General features: G+C 37.2%; 1 protein-coding gene across 2 annotated transcripts in view; it reads right to left on the bottom strand.

Moving 5' to 3' along the window:
* The window catches only part of MRPS28 (mitochondrial ribosomal protein S28), a 114,948-nt gene that overhangs the window by 93,652 nt on the left and 1,072 nt on the right, over positions 1-20,224 (bottom strand). The gene's annotated exons all lie outside the window — the stretch shown is intronic.

Raw genomic sequence — 20,224 nt, forward strand, 5'->3', positions numbered from 1 at the left:
CGGGAGTGCCACCGCACTCCCAAGCAGCGCACTGTAGCAGTGCGCCACCGGGCCGGCCCTAAAGGCAACTTTAAAATCAAGTGGAAATAGAATGCTATCACTTTCTGTTCCATTATTTTTGCCTTTCCTTTGTTACATTTTACAATGAAATCAATGTGTTTTCAGTGAGTCAAATTATTTTACCAAAAGCCTAAAACCCCTGGATTAACACCTGAATTTGCTTTTAAATTATACATTCATTATTGCTGATTCTTGGAAACTACATCAAACAATCAGACAAAGCTCTCCTTCAAAAATCATAGTCTAGAACCATCTCTGAACTCCTACCCAAGCTGTACTCATTTACTTATCAAGTGACTTCTAAAAATAATAAATGCAGCAACTCCCACAATACACACTGACAACAGGGAGTCATGTTTATAAAGTATCTAAACCAACACTGTTAGCTCCTCTCATTCTGATTCAGACTGCAGACTGTAGGCACGCTGTTACCCGCTAGGTGTACATGATGGAGCAGAACCTAACCCTAGTTATGGAAAATGTTAACGATGAAGCTCACTCATAGAGTTATCATAGGTAAAACAGGTAACTTGGAGTTGACTGCTTCCTTTAAGAGTTGGTGATAAAGTTCATACTTCCTGTTATTCTGCTATACTACTTTCTCCCTTTGAAGCCTAAAAGTTGAACAGGACTGTCTAGGTAGAAAGGGGGAAGGTAAAGGGATTACAGATATAGGAAACAGTACCACTTTCATTCACCAAACATATGCTGTGTGTTCAGAGCTGATCATGTACCAGCTTTCTTCTGGGCCTCGAAATGAAAAATATGTGAAACAGCAGGGGACAGAGTTAAACCAAAATGAAACAGAGATTAGGGTCCAAAAAGTTGCTGAAAACAACTGCTATCCTCACTTAGGTTGTGAAGAGTCTTAAACCCTAGGCTAAGGAGGTTAGACATCCTATAAGCAGAGGGGAGTCGAAGAGGCTTCTAACCAATGGGGTGACAGTACTTGTTCTTTGTTTTGAAAACTTTGGCAACAGTATGCAAGATGGGCCAGAGGGAGGAAAAATAAATAAATAAAATGGAAAGAGGGTCAATTATTGAGAAAGCTCCTCCAATTAGCTAGGATAGAGATGATAAGGAGCATACACTGAGGCAGTGCCCATAGCAATACAGAAGAGATACAGAGATATTCCAAATAGCATAGCAAGGATTTGATGGTACCCAAGGATTTGATGGTACCCAATTGGCTGTAGAAAGTAAGGGAAAGGGGGAGTCGTGGACAAAGGGGAAGAGAGGTGCAACAGGAGTGAGAAAGTAAGTTTAGTTTTGCACATAGTATTAAGTTTATTATATAAACCTATATAAAATTTCAAGGAACACTGGTTATCTAGTAGACAGTTAAAAATAGCAGTGTACATATTTATATATATACTTACATAAATTTACACGTTTATAGTGATATTATTTAGAGATATAAGTCCCTCAAAAGAAATACGGAAAATGCTAACTATAATAATTTCTGTATATTATTTATTACAGAAAATCTAGAGTGTAAAAAATATGTATTACTTTAAATTTTTTAGATACATTAAGCATATATATTGTAACGACCATGCATAAAGACATTTAATATACCGATTAGAATCAGTGGTTATGGGCCGGCCCGGTGGCGCACTGCTACAGTGCGCCGCTTGGGAGCGCGGCGACGCTCCTGCCCAGGGACAGACCGGCCGCTCACTGGCTGAGCGAGGGGCGGGAGCAACACCGAGGGTTGCGATCCCGTTGCCTGTCCCGGTCCGGTGCGGGCGGGACACTGAGGGTTGCGATCCGTTGCCGGTCACGAAAAAAGACAAAAAGGAAAAAAAAAAAAAAAGAATCAGTGGTTATTAGTGCTAAAAGAAACATGAGCCATCAACTAGTCCAACTACTTTATTTTACACGAGTACCATACCTGCTATTCAAAGCTACGTTGGTATGTTGAATAGTGACTCTCAAATAAAAGTTGACACAAACAACAAAAAATAGAAACATCATTTAAAAAGTTAGAAGGAAGGAAACAGTATAGCAGATAACAGAAATACTTAGGAAATCTGAGTTCTATGACCACCTTAGCCAATAAATAGCTAAAAAATCTTGAGTGAGTAATTTAACTCTCTGGATCTGTTTGCTTAATTGTAAATAAAAGGACTGTATACCTATAAATTTTCTTCCAACTCTTAAGCAGTATTTCATATTCTCAAATATAAAAAGGATTTTATAAAGTAATATACATTAAAAATAAGAGACATACAACTTCCTCCTTAATGCAAACAATAATAACAAAAATATAATTAAATGGTATATATACTTTACTTCATACTGGTTAGCAAGAAAAAAATTTCAACATGCACCTTCTCTGAAAAGTAATTTTAAAATGACTCACTTCTATTAACTGTGCTACAATAACTTTTGTTTCCTCAACACTAGCCAATAAATGTTATGCTCATAACAATGTTCTTTTATTAAAATAAACAGATTAATGGTTCAAACTGGCAGAGTACTTAGTTCTCTCTCCCACCTAAAATACCATTAAGTGATAGTAAAAGAATGAATAAAAAAAACCATAAAGTGGATAATACCTGGTAATAAGGCACCTGCCCTAGCAAAAATAAATGCAATATGTATTTTTTTCTGCTCAAAAAAAATAAAAATAAAAATTGAATAAATTGTCTGGAGGAGAACTCAGTTTGGGATGGTTTGTTATGCAGTAATAGATAACTCAGAAGCAATAAAGAAAAAAATTAAAATCACAGCTGTGCAGAAAGCCTATGAACAATTAATGAAGACTAGAGGAGGAGGGCTCCTAAAGGAGGGCTCTGAAATCTGACCACATGGTTTAATCCTGGCTCTACCACTTACCACCTCTGTGGATATGGCAATGCACTTAGACTCTCTGTGCTACTGTTCGCTCATCTCGTAAAATGGGGTTAATAATTACACCTATTTTACAGGGTTGTTGTGAGGATTAAATAAATACCTGGCCATATGTAAAGCACTCATACAGTACCCAAAGTACCTCCAAAATTTAGGTTTTTAAAAACTCAATTTCTTATAGACACAGTCAGCATCAAGTTTTATTGACTACTCTAGCATTTTTCAGCTAGGACAATTTTGACACACAGGGACATTTGGCAAAGTCTGGAGATGTGTTTGTTATGACTGCGGGTGCCACTGGAACCTACTAGATAGAAGCCAAAGATGCTGCTAACCATCCTGCAACACACAGGACAGCTAGGTCTCCACAACAAAGGACTGTCTGGCCCCAAATGTCTCTAGTGCCAAGGTTGAAAATCGCCGGATTAACAGGGCCGGCAGAATATCACAATATAAGAAGTATAAGAGCAATGTAAGATATAAGAGCAATGTAGTAACGGTTAAGGGAGCTTTAGTATGGCAGGCAAGGCAAAAGACTGAGAGAGATTCTAGATTTTTGGAATGATCGCCAAGTAGTTCCAGACTGATTATGAAAGTAGTCCCAGAGAAAAGTTGGTAAGTTGGTAGAGAAAGGTGTGATTAAGGAACTGGAGAACATGGTGAGGGTAAAATTGTGGTCCAAGAAAGAGCTCTGGAGTTTTAGAACTAGAAGATAAGACAGTTCTAAGTGATAATGATATACAAATTATGGTAATCTGCAAGTGAAGGAAAGTGGAAATGAAGGTCTTAGAATATGATATTTTAAAACTGCGTGGTGACTTTCAGTTTTCTTCCTGCTTCTTCCTAACAACAAGCAAACAGCTAACAAATCAACAACTCTTCTTAGATCCATCTAAGAGGTGGAGGTCACAGAGCAAACTGCTGCCCCCAAATTTGGAGAGAGAGGCAAATGCAGAGAACACTGCTGGTCAAAGTACAAACTTCAAAACACAAACCTCCTTAGGAACCAGGGCGTAGCAACACCTGAGAATTGCTGGAGGCTCAGTGTAAACAAGTCTGAGAATTAAAAACTCCAGGGGGACCCAGTCATGGGGGTCTCCTACATTTTTATGAGTTTTATCTCCAGGAGCATGACCTGGTTCTCACAGAGAACATAAGGGCAGGGGCCGGCCCGGTGGCGCACTGGATAGTGCGCCGCTTGGGAAGCGCGGCGGCGCTCCCGCCCAAGGGTTCGGATCCCACATACAGACCGGTTCCCGCTCACTGGCTGAGCGAGGCGCGGGAGCGACACCGAGGGTTGCAATCCCGTTGCCGGTCCCCGGTCCGGTACGGGGGCAACACTGAGGGTTGCGATCCGTTGCCGGACACGGAAAAAGACAAAAGACAAAAAAAAAAAAGACACTCATCACGTAGGGCAGGCTAATATAGCATATTTATACGCCTAATTTCAATTTGTTTTTCTCTTGAACCTGTTTTGCTCATAATTTCTGTTAATTCAAAAAGTATGTAGGGCTGGCCCAGTGGCGCACTGCTACAGTGCACCGCTTGGGAGAGCGGCGGTGCTCCCGCCGAGGGTTCGGATCCCACATACAGACCGGCCGCTCACTGGCTGAGCGAGGTGCGGGCGCAACACCGAGGGTTGCGATCCCGTTGCCGGTCCCGGGCCGGTACGGGCACGACACTGAGGGTTGCGATCCGTTGCTGGTCACGAAAAAAGACTAAAAGGAAAAAAAAAAAGCTATGTAAATAGTCAGCTAAGAACCATCTAAAAACCTATGAGGTATAGCAGAGGTGTGTTTAAAAAACATTTGAGAAGATCTCAAATATAAAGTTGTGATTCTTTATCACATCAAGATAAAGAAATGACAAAAATACACTGTTTTTCAGTAGGTTTAAATTGCCAAGCAGGAAAATCAATCAAATAATTATTTGGGTTTGAAAATGATAAAGTTTTAAGATTATTTCAATCAGCTAGCATTCATTGTCCACCTACTTAAAACCAGGAAAGCACAATCTTACAAATCATGTGTTATAATCATACAATTAATGTATTCATTTTGCCTGGGAGAATGTGTATTTAGAGAAGGTAAGTCATTTATTGTATAGCTAATATTAGGCTAGATCGTGTCACTCTAAACCATGTTCACCTAACCTTTGATTCTTGCTTTTATCCTCAAAAACTTTGTGTTCAGCTTATAAAATATAGATATACTCTACTAAGAGAGCAAGTCATGAATTGCCACATTAACTCACACCTCTAAGGACTGAGGCATCAGAAGGGACTTTACTTGGAAATGTTTATTTGTGGACACATTTAGCTGTTAGGTGATGAGGTAAAATTAATGCCTGAGATTGAAGGAGTAACTATTCACTTGGCAAAGCTTCCATCAGCCTACCTACCAGCTCTTCAGTCTGCAGAGGGGTCACCTGTTCAGGTAGCAATGACAGAGTTCTTTTGTTACCTAGGTGAAATATGTCTGCAAAGCTGCATTTTTCATGTATTGGAAAACCCTTATAGAGAAATTATCCTGGTTTTGAAACACTTGATTGTAAGAGTAATTGGTATTGTCTTCTATGAGAGTAGCAACTTCTGGCAAAAAGATAATAGAGCATCTTGCATCTTATTTTTTCAAATAAGTTGATAATTGGTGGTGATTACTTAAGAACATTAAAGGTAATATTATCAAAAAAACCCAATGAGTTTGTTTCTCTTGTCAAGGTCAAAATCTAATAAAGAATATTATATATTATTCCTCTAATTATCAAACAATATTTGTGACAGAAAATATTTTTCACTTCTTCAAATAAAGTTCTATTACTTTATACCTGTATATAATGTGACTCGTATAAACAGACACTTAGGTGGGAACTGTTTTTCCTATAAGCTTGATGTGTGTCAATATGTGACAATGTGCCTGTAAGACCTAAGCAAATTTCTATATTTATATTTCCATTTTCCTTTTTTCAGAAGTACAGATTAAAGCAGCAAATTACTGATGAATTTAAAAGTAGGGCTGAAAGGAAAACATTCGTGTATATGTGACCTATGTCTCTATTCCTTTTCATTGTATTTAGGTATACTAAAAAAGAACATTGAAAAAAATTCTTTATTATAATGCATGCATGAAGATATCAATTTAAGATGTTTCGAATTATTTTGGGGAAAGTCATTAATGTCTGTTCACCTGATACCTTAGTATTGAAGATACATATTAGGTTCTGAAATAACATATAAACTTGTTCTCTCTAAATAAAGTCTGAATTATTTTGAAACAACTTATTATAATAACTAGAGACTAAAAATGGCTTTTATAACAGATATTTCAGGAAAAAAATGGATTCAGTGAAAAGAAAAAAAATTTTAAAAAGTTGTCAAGGATGAATGTACATGAAAGTAAGTGGCTTTCTTGGTTATTTAAACCTCGATGTTGTTTACAATTAATGATGATTAAAAGGTTACTAATTTGAATAAAGTTGCAGGCCTAAAGAGTACACTTTATGAGTTAAAAATCTGGAAGTTAAAGATGAAAGCTCTCGTCCTATGACACTGCCAGAACATAGAAAGTATGCTCTCAGAGAGACAAATACAATCAATTTATCAGAAAGCTGAGCAGCTAAACAGACAAGATTTTAATGGCAGAATCAACACCAACAATGATATTAGAAGACAGGAATTATAGTACAAAACTAAAATAATGACTTTGATAACAGATGATAGAGAGTATATATATGTATTTTAAAACATAAACAAACAATAACCTCATTAAACAAATAACAAAAAATGATTCCACATCATCAACATGTTCATCATCATTAATACTTTCTGACTCTTTCAATGCTATCAGTAGCTGTGGTTAAAAAATATACAGGCATCATTCCATTTTATCCTCATGGAGGAACCAATAAAACAGATGGAATTATTAAACAGATGGTTCCCGAATTATGATAGTTCCACTTGTGATTTTTCAACTTTACCATGTGGTGAAAGTGCTATGCATTTGGTAGAAAGCAGTAGGATACTCTCTCACGATGCAGCAGCAGCTCCCAGTCAGCCACATGACTGTGAAGGTGAACAACCAGAACTCTACAGTCTACTGTGTTGCCAGATGATTTTTCCCAACTGTAGGTTAATGTAAGTGTGAGCATGTTTAAGGGAGGCTGTGTAAGCTATGATGTTTGGTAGGTTAGCTGTATTACATACACCTTTGACTTATATTATCGATTTATGAAGATGTTTATCCAAGATTGTATAAAAGAGTGGTGATCTACATGATAACCCACAGGATAAAAGAAGAAAACACTGGAATTTCTATTCACATGTATTTTTACTACACCCTTTAAAATGTTTGCATGTGAGAATGCTTTAAAATTTATATAATAAATAGTACTGTAGTACATGCAAGGGTATTCTAATAAGACAAGTTTTCTAACTAAAAGCTAAGACACGCAGGTAGAGACATGCAATTTTATTCCAACTATTCTGGGAAATAGAACACTTCTAAAACTAGATTAAATGTCTTGCTCTACGATCCTATATAACTCAGTTGGTGCTACAGAATTACTCTAATAACACTCATCACATTTAAAATTTGATTATTAAATGTTGATCTTCCTTGCTATACTTCAAGATGAACAAGATGTCTGTCTTGTTCACTACTAAAAAAAGTTACATAAATATATAATTTTGGTTCCTGAAAAACATACTAAAAAATAGGGCTGCTGTAATTACTATTCTAAAAAAAACATTCTGGAAATCAATTTTTATTCTATCTATGGATACCATCCCTCTCTACACTATCCACATTTCCATGTTTAACAAACATACCAGTCAAAAAATTATTTTAGAGATATGATTCATAAAAGGCTACTACAAAAGTGTTTTCAGAGATCTGATATAAAATGCTACTGCTACCTACTCCTACTTCTACTTATTCTAATCCTGCACAATAAAAACACAGGGGCAATACTTATAAATAATATCTGGAAAAAATGTCCAAGACAGGAACTGGCTCATAAATAGACATCATGAAAAGTCCCTAGTGTAAAGCTAAACACAAGGAGATGAGACTACCAAAATGGTTACAGGGGAATAGAACCTTAAGATGGGTTGTCTGAATTAATTCTGGGTTATTTGAGGTTGGTTTTCTAAATTGATTCAATATAAAGGCATTAATGATCCTATTTCCAGTGATAAGGGGCACTGGTAGTACATAGTATGCAATGACAAAGCAGTTTTTTAATTAACACCTGGAGACAGCTATAACCAAGTGCCCATAGAAGGAAAGGCTTTGTGGTGAGCAAGTATTCTACTTGCTGCCCCAGATCAACTAGGTCAAAATACAGAAGTATAGAAGTATCGGTTGTTTTCTGTTAAGTGCACTGGAAATGATAACCTCAGAACTTAAAATTTCCAGCTAAAGCTCAATGTAAGGAACTTGAATGCATCCACAACAGTCCTAAAAGAAATCTTTATCTCCATTAGGCACAGGCCTGAGATTTTTTTTAAAAAACCCCAAAATCTAATCCTGAAAACAGCTGAATGACAATGCAAACTGAATGCCCAATTTTGAGGGTTCTCTAATGTTAATGTTAGATCATTGATGAGGAAGGCATTGGATCCCAAAAATTGGAATGAGATCATATGGGTAGATTTTGATGAAGCCGGGGACTTTAAACCCCTCAATTCTGTTGAGTTTCCTCTGCCAATAAAAGAAGTTTTTCCACCCCAATCGGAGGAGGTTAGTCTCCCCTTTCCTGAAGAATCTGCAATGGTCCACCCTCAGGTAGTTGCAAGAGACAGCTGACCCTACTAAGTACCCACCTCTACCACTTCTCATTGATTCTAAACCTGCATTGTTCAATATGGTACCCAGTTGACATATGTGATTATTTAAATTAATTTTAAATTAATAAAAATTAAGGGCCGGCCCGTGACTCACTTGGAAGAGTGTGGTGATGATAACGCCAAGGCCATGGGTTCAGATCCCTATATAAGGATGGCCGGTTAGCTCACTTGGGAGAGCGTGGTGCTGACAACACCAAGTTGAAGATTAAGATCCCCTTACTGGTCATATCTTAAAAAAAATAAAAAATAAAAATAATAATAATAATAATAATTAAATAAAATTTAAAATTCATTTCTTCAATTGCACTACCACATTTCAAATGCTCAATAGCTATATGAAAACAGCACTTGGGAGAGCGTGGTGCTGACAACACCAAGTTGAAGATTAAGATCCCCTTACTGGTCATCTCTTAAAAAAAAAAAAATAAAAATAAAAATAATAATAATAATAATAATTAAATAAATAAAATTTAAAATTCATTTCTTCAATTGCACTACCACATTTCAAATGCTCAATAGCTATATGAAAACAACACATTATAGGGCATTTCCATCATCACAGAAAGTTCTTATTAGATAGCACTGTTCAGACCTATAACCAAACACAAGTCTCAGAGACTCCCAAGGGTGAGACCCAAAGTGTAGTCCATGAGAAGGTACAATACATACCAAAAGAACTGTATAATTTTACCAATTTATATCAACAGAAACTGGGGACACGTATAGGAATGGATCACAAGAGTACTGAATTATGGTGAGAGGAAAATAGTGTTGCCTTGAGCCAAATTTTATTAATATAGGCTCATGAAACAGATTTTTGATATATTCTATTAGTTTAAGTGGCTGGGAGTGGCTTTTAATAGTTTGCTTAGTTGGCTGAGTGAAACCTGAACCCAAAGACATATTACACTAAATGAAGTTGAAATACTTCCTTAGTACCATAGAGTAAGGTATCCAAAGGACTGAAGAGAACAGAACGTTGGAGTAGATTTATTATTTATAACCTATTCACCTACCCTTTACTATGTCCTCCAGGAGGATGTGTAAGACACTCCTTTCACCAAAGATAAGATAAGTGCATTTGTGTGGGGAGCCCAGCATTCTTGAAGAGCTGTGTGGTGGCTAATCTCCATAAGCCAGGAATGACAGTAGGAACTGCTGCCAAAAAGGGCTCCCTGAATTCAATGGAGATGATGAGACCCTGAAGTGGCAGGATTCAAGTCGGCACTTAAGAGCCAAAAGCATGGGAGGCATGGTTATCATAATGCAGCAGAGCCTAAGCAGTAATCAGTATAGTGTGACTTGTAGAGCTCTTTGGCTGGTTGACTGTGGTATCCCGAGAAATGAAATAGATGGAAAAACTTTAGTGAACAGAAATCTAGTGAACAGAAATCTAACTGAAATCACCACAAATAAATGTAATGGCCCCTCAACCAATATCCAAACTTGAATCAATTCCCAGACCTTCAGTCCCTTGAGTGAAGGAGGAGGTCAAAGGATCCTCCTACATAGGCAAAAACTTGTAGCATCAATCTTCCTTCTAGCTCTCCCAAGGGAGCTGTGGCTATTTACCAGGGTGACTGTCCACTGGGGAAGAGAAAATAATCGGTCTTGTCAGGGATTACCTGAACTGACACTAATTCTTGGAAATCCAATTCGCTACCAGTCAGAACAGGGGCTTACAGAGGTCACTCTGTAATGTAGTTTTAGTTCAGGTCCATCTAATGAACCCACTCTGTGGTATTCTCCCCAGTTCCAGAATGCACAATTGGAACAGATACACTCACCAACTGCCAGAATTCCCACTTTGGTTTCTTATCTGTGGCCTGAGGACTATTAAGGTAGGAAAGGCCAAGAGGAAGACACAAGCACTTCCCCTATCTACCAAACAAGTAAATCAAAAGAATATACATTCCTGGAGAGATTGCAGCAATTAGTACAACTACCAGTAGGGACTTAGAAGATGTAAGGGCTGTGATTCCTACCACATCCCCACTCAACTTGCCTATCTGGCACTGCAGGAAACAGACAGGTCTTAGAGAACAACAATTTATTATCATAAACTTAAGCAGGTGGTAACTACAATTACAGCTGTTGTTGCAGATATGGTTTCATGGCTGGAGCAAATCAAATATCCCCTAGCATCTGGTATACAATTACTGATCTGGCAAGTGTTTTTTTTCCCTAGGCCTGCTAGTAAAGACCATGAACCTCAGGGTTATATCAGTTCTACAGTTCTGTGTAATAATGCAGTCAATAGGGACTTGGATTGCCACTCTGTTCCACTGGACACCATGCTAGGTCCATTACAAATGTTGACTGAACCTGGAAGCAGGAAGTAGCAACTACTATAAACACACAGTAAAACACATGTGTGACAGAAGATGGGACATAAATCCCACCTTGGTGAAAGTCCTACAGGCCAGTGGTCTGGGCCATGTTGAGATATCCCTTCTTACTAGTGGTAAAGAAGCACAATGCCTAGTGGTTCTCCTTGAATTTTGGAGGCAACAAATATATACCTTATTTGGATATGCTTCTCCAACCCTTTTACCCAGTATCTCAAAAGTTGTCAGTTTTGACTGGGCCCCAGAACAAGATAAGGCTCTGCAAATGGTCCAGGCTCCAAACAAGCTACTCTACTTCTTGGGTTGTACGAGCTGTTAGATGCGGTGGCGCTTGGAAGTGTCTGCAGCAGATGGAGATAGAGAACAGAGACTTTGACAGATCTCTACAAGTGAATTACAGTGCAAAACCAGGGTGGCCCTGAAGGACAGTGGTCAGCCTCCCAGTTGGCAGAACTTTGAGCAGTACACCTGAATGATCATTTTGCCTAAAAGAGAGGTGGCCTAAGGTATGGATCTATATTGATTTGTGGAAAATGGCTAATGATATTGCTGGAGGGTCAGGGATTTAGAAGAAACATAACTAGAAAATAGGTGACAAGGGCCGAACCCGTGGCTCACTCGGGAGAGTGCGGCGGCCACGCCCAGACACCTGACTGCAGTGACACAAAGAGAATCACCAGCAGAGACCGAAAAAAGAAGATGTCTCTCTCCTCAAATCCCACTAAAGAGTAATGAAGAAGCAACTGCTCTACCATGCCCCTGCTTTATTTCTGATTTTAGTAATTTCAGTCTTCTCTCTCTTTTTCCTTGTTGAGTCTTGATAAAGGTTTGCAAATTTTGTTGATCTTTTTAAAGAATTAAAAAAAAAAAAATCACAAAGGCCTAATAAAGGAGGTGATTTTTACAATGGAATGTGCAGGCAGGGAAGCTAATTCCAGGGTAAAGAGCAAAGATAAAGTAATAATGTTTTGTTTAGGGAACAGCAAACTTTACCTTCAAAAAAAATTTTAAGCAGAAACCATTTTACAAATGAAATTTTACATAGAACCCTGATATGTATAACAGTGTATTTTGAGTTCAAATTGATAGCATCTCTTTATTATGAAGTCAAAAAGTGTGAATGAACATGCAGTTTTCATAAAAATCAAAACTGAAATCAGGGATAAGGGATAATAACCCCAGTTCCCAATTTCTATATTTTATTTTGGTTGTCCAGTTGTCAAGAAAATCCACCTATAGTACCATGTTGATAAGGAAGTGAGGAAACAGGCATTGTCATGCACTAAACCATACAACATTTTAGAATATTTTTATCATTAACTCAGAGATAATGCTCTTAGAACTCTATAATGTAAAAACTGGTGGATATATATATATAAAACCAGAATCATTTTCAACATTCCTTTACATATTAAATAATTTTTAAAACACTGGTATAATTTTAAAGTTGTCAATATAAAAATGGTGAGAAAACAATGGGTTAAGTAAAACTATATAAATTTAGTGAACTTAAAACTTACACTAAAAATAAGAACTTTTCCCCCTTCTATGAAACAAATCCTTTAAATAAACTATATTTTGGATTTTTCCAGTATTCTAAAAGGACAAATCTCATTCAAATATTACGCCCTCTGGAATATTCCAGTATTTTGAAATAAAAAATATCAATAAGAAATACTCATGAAAAAGTGAAAAATAACAATTGTTTTAAATATCTGCATAAAATCTATCTACTACATTGCTAAAATATGGTAAAACTATAAAGCATCTTATAGCATCACTATTTTAAATAAATAAGCTCATGTAGTAAAACATCCTACTGTGTGACTTCAAAAACTCTCTGGAAGCCATTTTTTCAATGTGCTGAAAAGTGATATGTCACCCTCTGCCGTAAAGAAACAATAATATTTATAAAGCAGAAACACCAATTCTTTGTTCAACTATTGCCACCTTGTGGTTATAAGATGGATTATATGCCACAGCACAGCTCCAAATTGGCTTAACAGATTCTACAAATCTATACTGTCCAAATGATATAAGAGGAATTAAGGTTTCAAAATATTTTTTTAAAGGATGAAAATACTTCATAAAATGTACAATAAATAATTTTTTTTTAAAAAGGAGGGAAGAAGGTATCTAACTTTAAAAATATCGTTAGTAAACATTTACCAGGTCCTCTCTATATAAGTAAGTATGTGCTATGTTAGTTACAAAAATGAATAGGACTTGGTCATTACACTAAAAAAAAAAAAAAAGAGTTGAAGAATTAGATGCATAAACCAATATTAAATCTAATGAACCAAACAAAAAGAGAAGTGGATAATTGAGCATGGGGTAAGTATGGAACCTAACAAACGCCATACAGAACAATGGTGTTACATGTCATTTTAACTTCAGTTCCTTTTATCTAGTAAGTTCAGTAAAATATAAGGATAAGAAATTCATGATGCACTGCCCTTGATTAAATTACTGGCTGCAGGGAAAAGTTCTTTGTAAGGATAATTTGCTTGGCTATTACCGAACATCACTTATTTCTGAGGTCCACATCCACATAAGTCTGTACTTTAAGGACTATAAGAATTAAATCAATGGGTACAACGTGAACTTTTATCACTATGCAAACATATTTTAAATCCAGTAACAGGCCATCTGTGATGTTATTTTTCATTTATACTTATTCAACGATCAAACTGTCTAAGTTTCATTCCAATTTAAATAAACAAAAAGATATTCAATCCCTATTTATGTGTAAAATACTATGCAACAAATGAAAAGAGTGAATAAATTATTACTGATGTCCAAAAACTATAGCTAGAAAAAGGACAAAACAGGTTCACAAATGACTAGTATAAAACAAAACCTAGGACATTCAAAAGGAATTTCATCTTGCTGGTAAGATCACAAAGGCCTGGGGGTCCGAGGCAGGAGCTGAGGGCAGCCCCTGCCTCCTGGAAGCAGGCAAGAAACAGAACATGCCCAAGGTCCTAGGCAGAAGCTGAGAGCAGCACCCCCTTCCCAGAAACAGGCAAGGAGTATGCTAAAAACACCACTTCCACGTGGGTGGCCCACCACAGCCAGAGCTGCTGCCAAAACAGCTCAACACTACAGTAGTAGCCACAGCCACCCTGCAGGCCACGCCCAGACACCTGACTGCAGTGACACAAAGAGAATCACCAGCAGAGACCGAAAAAAGAAGATGTCTCTCTCCTCAAATCCCACTAAAGAGTAATGAAGAAGCAACTGCTCTACCATGCCCCTGCTTTATTTCTGATTTTAGTAATTTCAGTCTTCTCTCTCTTTTTCCTTGTTGAGTCTTGATAAAGGTTTGCAAATTTTGTTGATCTTTTTAAAGAATTAAAAAAAAAAAATCACAAAGGCCTAATAAAGGAGGTGATTTTTACAATGGAATGTGCAGGCAGGGAAGCTAATTCCAGGGTAAAGAGCAAAGATAAAGTAATAATGTTTTGTTTAGGGAACAGCAAACTTTACCTTCAAAAAAAATTTTAAGCAGAAACCATTTTACAAATGAAATTTTACATAGAACCCTGATATGTATAACAGTGTATTTTGAGTTCAAATTGATAGCATCTCTTTATTATGAAGTCAAAAAGTGTGAATGAACATGCAGTTTTCATAAAAATCAAAACTGAAATCAGGGATAAGGGATAATAACCCCAGTTCCCAATTTCTATATTTTATTTTGGTTGTCCAGTTGTCAAGAAAATCCACCTATAGTACCATGTTGATAAGGAAGTGAGGAAACAGGCATTGTCATGCACTGTAAATGGAGTTTAGTACAAACAGGCTGTATCTATCAAAACTCAAATTGTTTGTACACTTTCACCCAGCATATAACCTACAAATACTTATGAGAGTATCCCCATAAGTATACAAAAAATGTAAATGTTTACTGTAACACTGTGTTAGGGGGTATGAGAGTATCCCCATAAGTATACAAAAAATGTAAATGTTTACTGTAACACTGTGTTAGGGAAAAAAAAAAAAAAAAAAGGAAGAAACAACCTCAAAGCTCATTAACGAAGGCCTTCCTGGTTAAATAAATTAGGCTACATCCATACCGTGGAATACCAAGCAAATTTTTTTAATGAGGTATATGCATTACACATATATAATGATAAGGAAAAATACCAGTTATACTTAAGTGAAAATAGCTATTTTCAGCAGCAGCAACTAAAATATACTAAGCACTTATTAAGCATCAGGCACTTGTGCTATGAACTTTAAATAATGAATTCATTTAATCTCATACCAATCCTATGACACAGGATTTCCTTTTATAAAAAAGAAAAAGAAGATACAGAGATATTAAGTAATTTTCCAAGGAAACACAGCTAGTAAATGGTAGAACCAGGATTTAAACCAAGATTGTCTGAGCTCACAGTCTTAAACAAAAATATAGTTCAAAACAGTACTTATAGTATAAACCAATTTGTGTTTTAAGTATATATATCTATACTTAGTTCATATTTATATGTACATATATATGAAACTCTGGAGGTATACATAATAAAACACACTCTCCAGCTTTGAGAAAGTAAGAACAAGTAAAAGGGGCTTTTGCACAGTACACTTCAGTGATATTTAAATTTTCTTTCTAAAGTAAGCAAATATTATTTTTATAATCTATAAACAATTTTTTTTTCAAAAATCCTGATCACGCAATAAGTATTTATTCATCCTGTAATCTCAGGATGCTCTTCAATTAAATAGATCCAGAAACTTCAAAATGTGAGTATTTTCACAAGTTGAATCCCTGTGAACTCCTAACAACTGCTCAAATTCCTCTTCATAGATATGTTAGAAAAGCACTGAAAATTTCACAAACACTAAAATTAAAACTAATGTATTTTTCAGTTTTCTTCTTACTCTTACAATTGTTTTTGCTCAGTTATTATTCTAGACAGGCACATTTAACTGATATGCTCCTGTACTACTCTCACTTCTACAGTTGTTTGTCAGCAGTCACAGGTTGCAATTTCAAAGACAGACCAGGTATAACTGAAGTTCAAATATGCACTATATGTACTATTCATTCATTCAACCATTTGGCAAATTTTTTTTTTTTGGCAGCTGGCTGGTAGGGGGATCCGATCCCTTGACCTTAGTATTGTAACACTGCGCTCTAACCCACTGTGCTAACTCAGCAAATATTGACTGAGTGCCTGCCTAGGGTCAAGAACTGTACTAGGTTCTGGGGACACATCAGAACAAGAGAGACAAAGTAGCTCTGCCCTCCAGAAACTTACACTCTATTCAGGAGAAAAGTTAGGGAAAACTTTATTCTAAAGTGTGCACATGTTACTCTGGCATCACAAGTTAACAAATCAATGATTACAAATGCCCTTAAATTGGGGATTAAACAGAATGGCATGTGCGTGGTTGTTTTCTGGTGGTTTTTTGAGTTTTTTGCTGTGAAAAACTTGATTTTATTGTCTCTTTAAATGGTACTGCTCAACCTCTAGTTGAAGCATATACTTACATTTTTAAACAGCATCTTACACGCATTAAACTTGATTTTATTGTCTCTTTAAATGGTACTGCTCAACCTCTAGTTGAAGCATATACTTAAATTTTTAAACAGCATCTTACACGCATTAAAAAAAAAAAGCTTAATTGTTTAGAGCATTTCACAGCAAATTGAGAGGCTTGGTACAGAGATATCCCATACACCTCCTGCCCCCCACACATGCATAGTCTCCCCCATTATCAACATTCCCCAACAGAGTGGTATATCTGTTACAGCTGATAAACCTACATGGTCTGAAAATTAAAGTTTATTAGTAATTATTTAAGAAAACAGTGGGATTTCATTCAAAGAACTGTGCAGTTGTGAAAGCATCTCCATGAAACTATTCTCTGGAAGGCAGGAGGCTGGAGAAAAATGGCTGGGTCCACATAAAAGCTAAAATGTATTGAATGAAAGCTTACTCTACACCATCACTGCATATACTGAGAGCACTTTAAGTGTATTATTTCATGTAAACTATACTGAGAGCACTTTAAATGTATTATTTCATGTAAAATTCCCAATAAGTCCAGTTAGAGTATTACTTCCACTTTGAGATAAAAGAGCAAACTCAGATAAGCTAAGCAACTTGCCCAAACTCAGCCAGTAAGATGGCAGAATCAGTGTCTGAATCCTGCAACCTGAAACTGAGCCTAAGCTTTGTCCTAAATGGCGGCAGGTTTCTGCCATGGCAGACAGATGTATATTTAATCTTGTAGGCAGTGTGAATGGAGGTTTACAAGACTCCCAAGGAAAGCAAAAAAATCACTTCATTAAGTCTGACTATAGAGCCCAACTTTAGAAAGNAAAAAAAAAAAGCTTAATTGTTTAGAGCATTTCACAGCAAATTGAGAGGCTTGGTACAGAGATATCCCATACACCTCCTGCCCCCCACACATGCATAGTCTCCCCCATTATCAACATTCCCCAACAGAGTGGTATATCTGTTACAGCTGATAAACCTACATGGTCTGAAAATTAAAGTTTATTAGTAATTATTTAAGAAAACAGTGGGATTTCATTCAAAGAACTGTGCAGTTGTGAAAGCATCTCCGTGAAACTATTCTCTGGAAGGCAGGAGGCTGGAGAAAAATGGCTGGGGCCACATAAAAGCTAAAATGTATTGAATGAAAGCTTACTCTACACCATCACTGCATATACTGAGAGCACTTTAAATGTATTATTTCATGTAAAATTCCCAATAAGTCCAGTTAGAGTATTACTTCCACTTTGAGATAAAAGAGCAAACTCAGATAAGCTAAGCAACTTGCCCAAACTCAGCCAGTAAGATGGCAGAATCAGTGTCTGAATCCTGCAACCTGAAACTGAGCCTAAGCTTTGTCCTAAATGGCGGCAGGTTTCTCCCATGGCAGACAGATGTATATTTAATCTTGTAGGCAGTGTGAATGGAGGTTTACAAGATTCCCAAGGAAAGCAAAAAAATCACTTCATTAAGTCTGACTATAGAGCCCAACTTTAGAAAGATAACACTCTCCACAGTGTGTATAATGACCTGGACCAGGGAGCAACAGCAATGAGCAGTATCTATTAAGAATCAGTAAAACGGTCCATGTAATTCAAAATGTATAAAGGCTAAGAACTTGCAGAATGGAAACGACAACCCAGCCTCTTGATACCGTCTTCCAAGGGAATTTTTTTTCCATTAAACCAAGACACCAAATAATTATGAAAAAGAAAAGGTGAACCACATATCACAACCAAACACGTTTATTTCCCATGTAGCAGAATGTTATCTAACCTGTGTTAGGTAGAGAACAACTGCCCAGGGAGACTCCCTTCAGCCTGAGCTAGACTGAACAAATCTAATGGATGTGCTGGGACTGCCAGGAAACACCCGAACCTTTCTGGAAAATCTGAGCAGCCCAATTGGAACTGTCTTGGAAAAGAAAGAAAAGGGAATCTTGATCACTCTTCTTGGTTGTTTCCTTCATTAAACATTTATTACTGCTTACCATGTGAAACCCTGAAGTGTGAGAGATTTTGAGTTTCAAACACTTAATATACACGTGATGCTACAATTTTCATTCTTGCCACAATTAACTCAGCAATTGAGAATTATTTTCTGGGACTTCCAAAGGTGCTCAAAATATGGTATGTGAGGGCGAAGGTGAAAGAGATATTTCTTGGAAGGTGAGAAACACAGAGAAATTCCTTTCCTAGACAAATATTTGGAGAAAGAGCACAGAATTTTATTTATGTTTCCTGCCTTACTGAGCTTAATCCTCAAAGATCTAGACCAAGGATGGACCTAAAATCCATCCCTTAGATGGCTTCAGGTCAGTCACAGCTAATCTGTTAGGATTTTATGACTCCTCCAGATATGATAGACAGAATAATACACCCCCACCCCAAAGAAGTCCACATCCTAATGCCTAGAATTTGTGAATAAATTACTTTCCATGAAAAAGGGGAATTAAATTGCAGGTGGAATTAAGGTTGCTAATCAGCTGACTTTACAATAAAATTATCCTGGATTATCTGGGTAGGCCCAATGTAATCACAAAAGACCTCACAAGTAGAAGGAGGTATGAGAGATTGTCATAGTGATGCGGTGTGAGAAGGGCTCAATCTATTGTTGCTGGCTACGAAGATGGTGAAACTGGGCCATGAGTCAAGCTAGAACAAAGAAGAAAACAGATTCTCCCCAGAACCTACAGAAGAAAAAAAAAAAGCAACTCTGCCAACACCTGGATTTTAGCTCAGTGGGAGACCCCCATCAAACTTCTCACCTACAGCCCTAAAACGGATTAGTTTGGGTTGTTTTAAGCCACTAAATTTGTGGTAATTTGTTAGGAGAGAAAACAGAAAACTAATACACCAGGCTTCTTCTAATCCTTGGGTTTTAGAAAAATTTTCACAATAAGAACTACTAAAATGATCCTATAATCCAGAACACTGCCAGTCTGTGAACTGGTTGGTACCACTCCTTAAGGAGATAAATGCAGAAATTGAGAATTTATTTTTATACTCCTATAATCCAATTTCATGTCTGCTGAACTCAATAATAAAAAACCTCAGGCTTGTACTTATGTCGATTTCCTCCATTTCATTTATCTAGTAATTTTATCGTATTTTACGAAAGTATTGGCTGAGACAGATGGAAATTATACATATTTTTTTTAACAAGAGATCATTTACAGAAAAGGAAAGTGAAGCACTGACAGACTACATCACTTGCTCAAGTTCACAAAGACAGTAATTCTCTCATTCACTTATGCATTGACTTAGACGTTTACGAAGAGCCTTGTACACCAGCGAGCTCCACGCTGGAGCTACTGTGTAGAACAAGACTAAACAGAGCCCTGCGTCTCCCTGTACGAGTCCCAGGAGTCGCCTCAGACCGCCTCACTGACAGCACTCGGCCGGTTTCCCTCCCACCACACTCACCCCAGGAAGACGCGCGCAATGGGGTGTGGACACAGCCGGGCCAGCACACAAATACCCTATTACAGTACCACAAACGGAAAGAAATCAACAACCACGCACCAGGAACTGGGCCACAATGCGGCCCAGCTCTAGAACCCACCCCCCGACTCCGGCTCCACCCTCCACGCCCGGCCCCGCCCC

Source organism: Galeopterus variegatus, unplaced genomic scaffold, assembly GCF_000696425.1.
Source record: "Galeopterus variegatus unplaced genomic scaffold, G_variegatus-3.0.2 Scaffold3589, whole genome shotgun sequence".
Classification (NCBI taxonomy): Eukaryota; Metazoa; Chordata; class Mammalia; order Dermoptera; family Cynocephalidae; genus Galeopterus; species Galeopterus variegatus.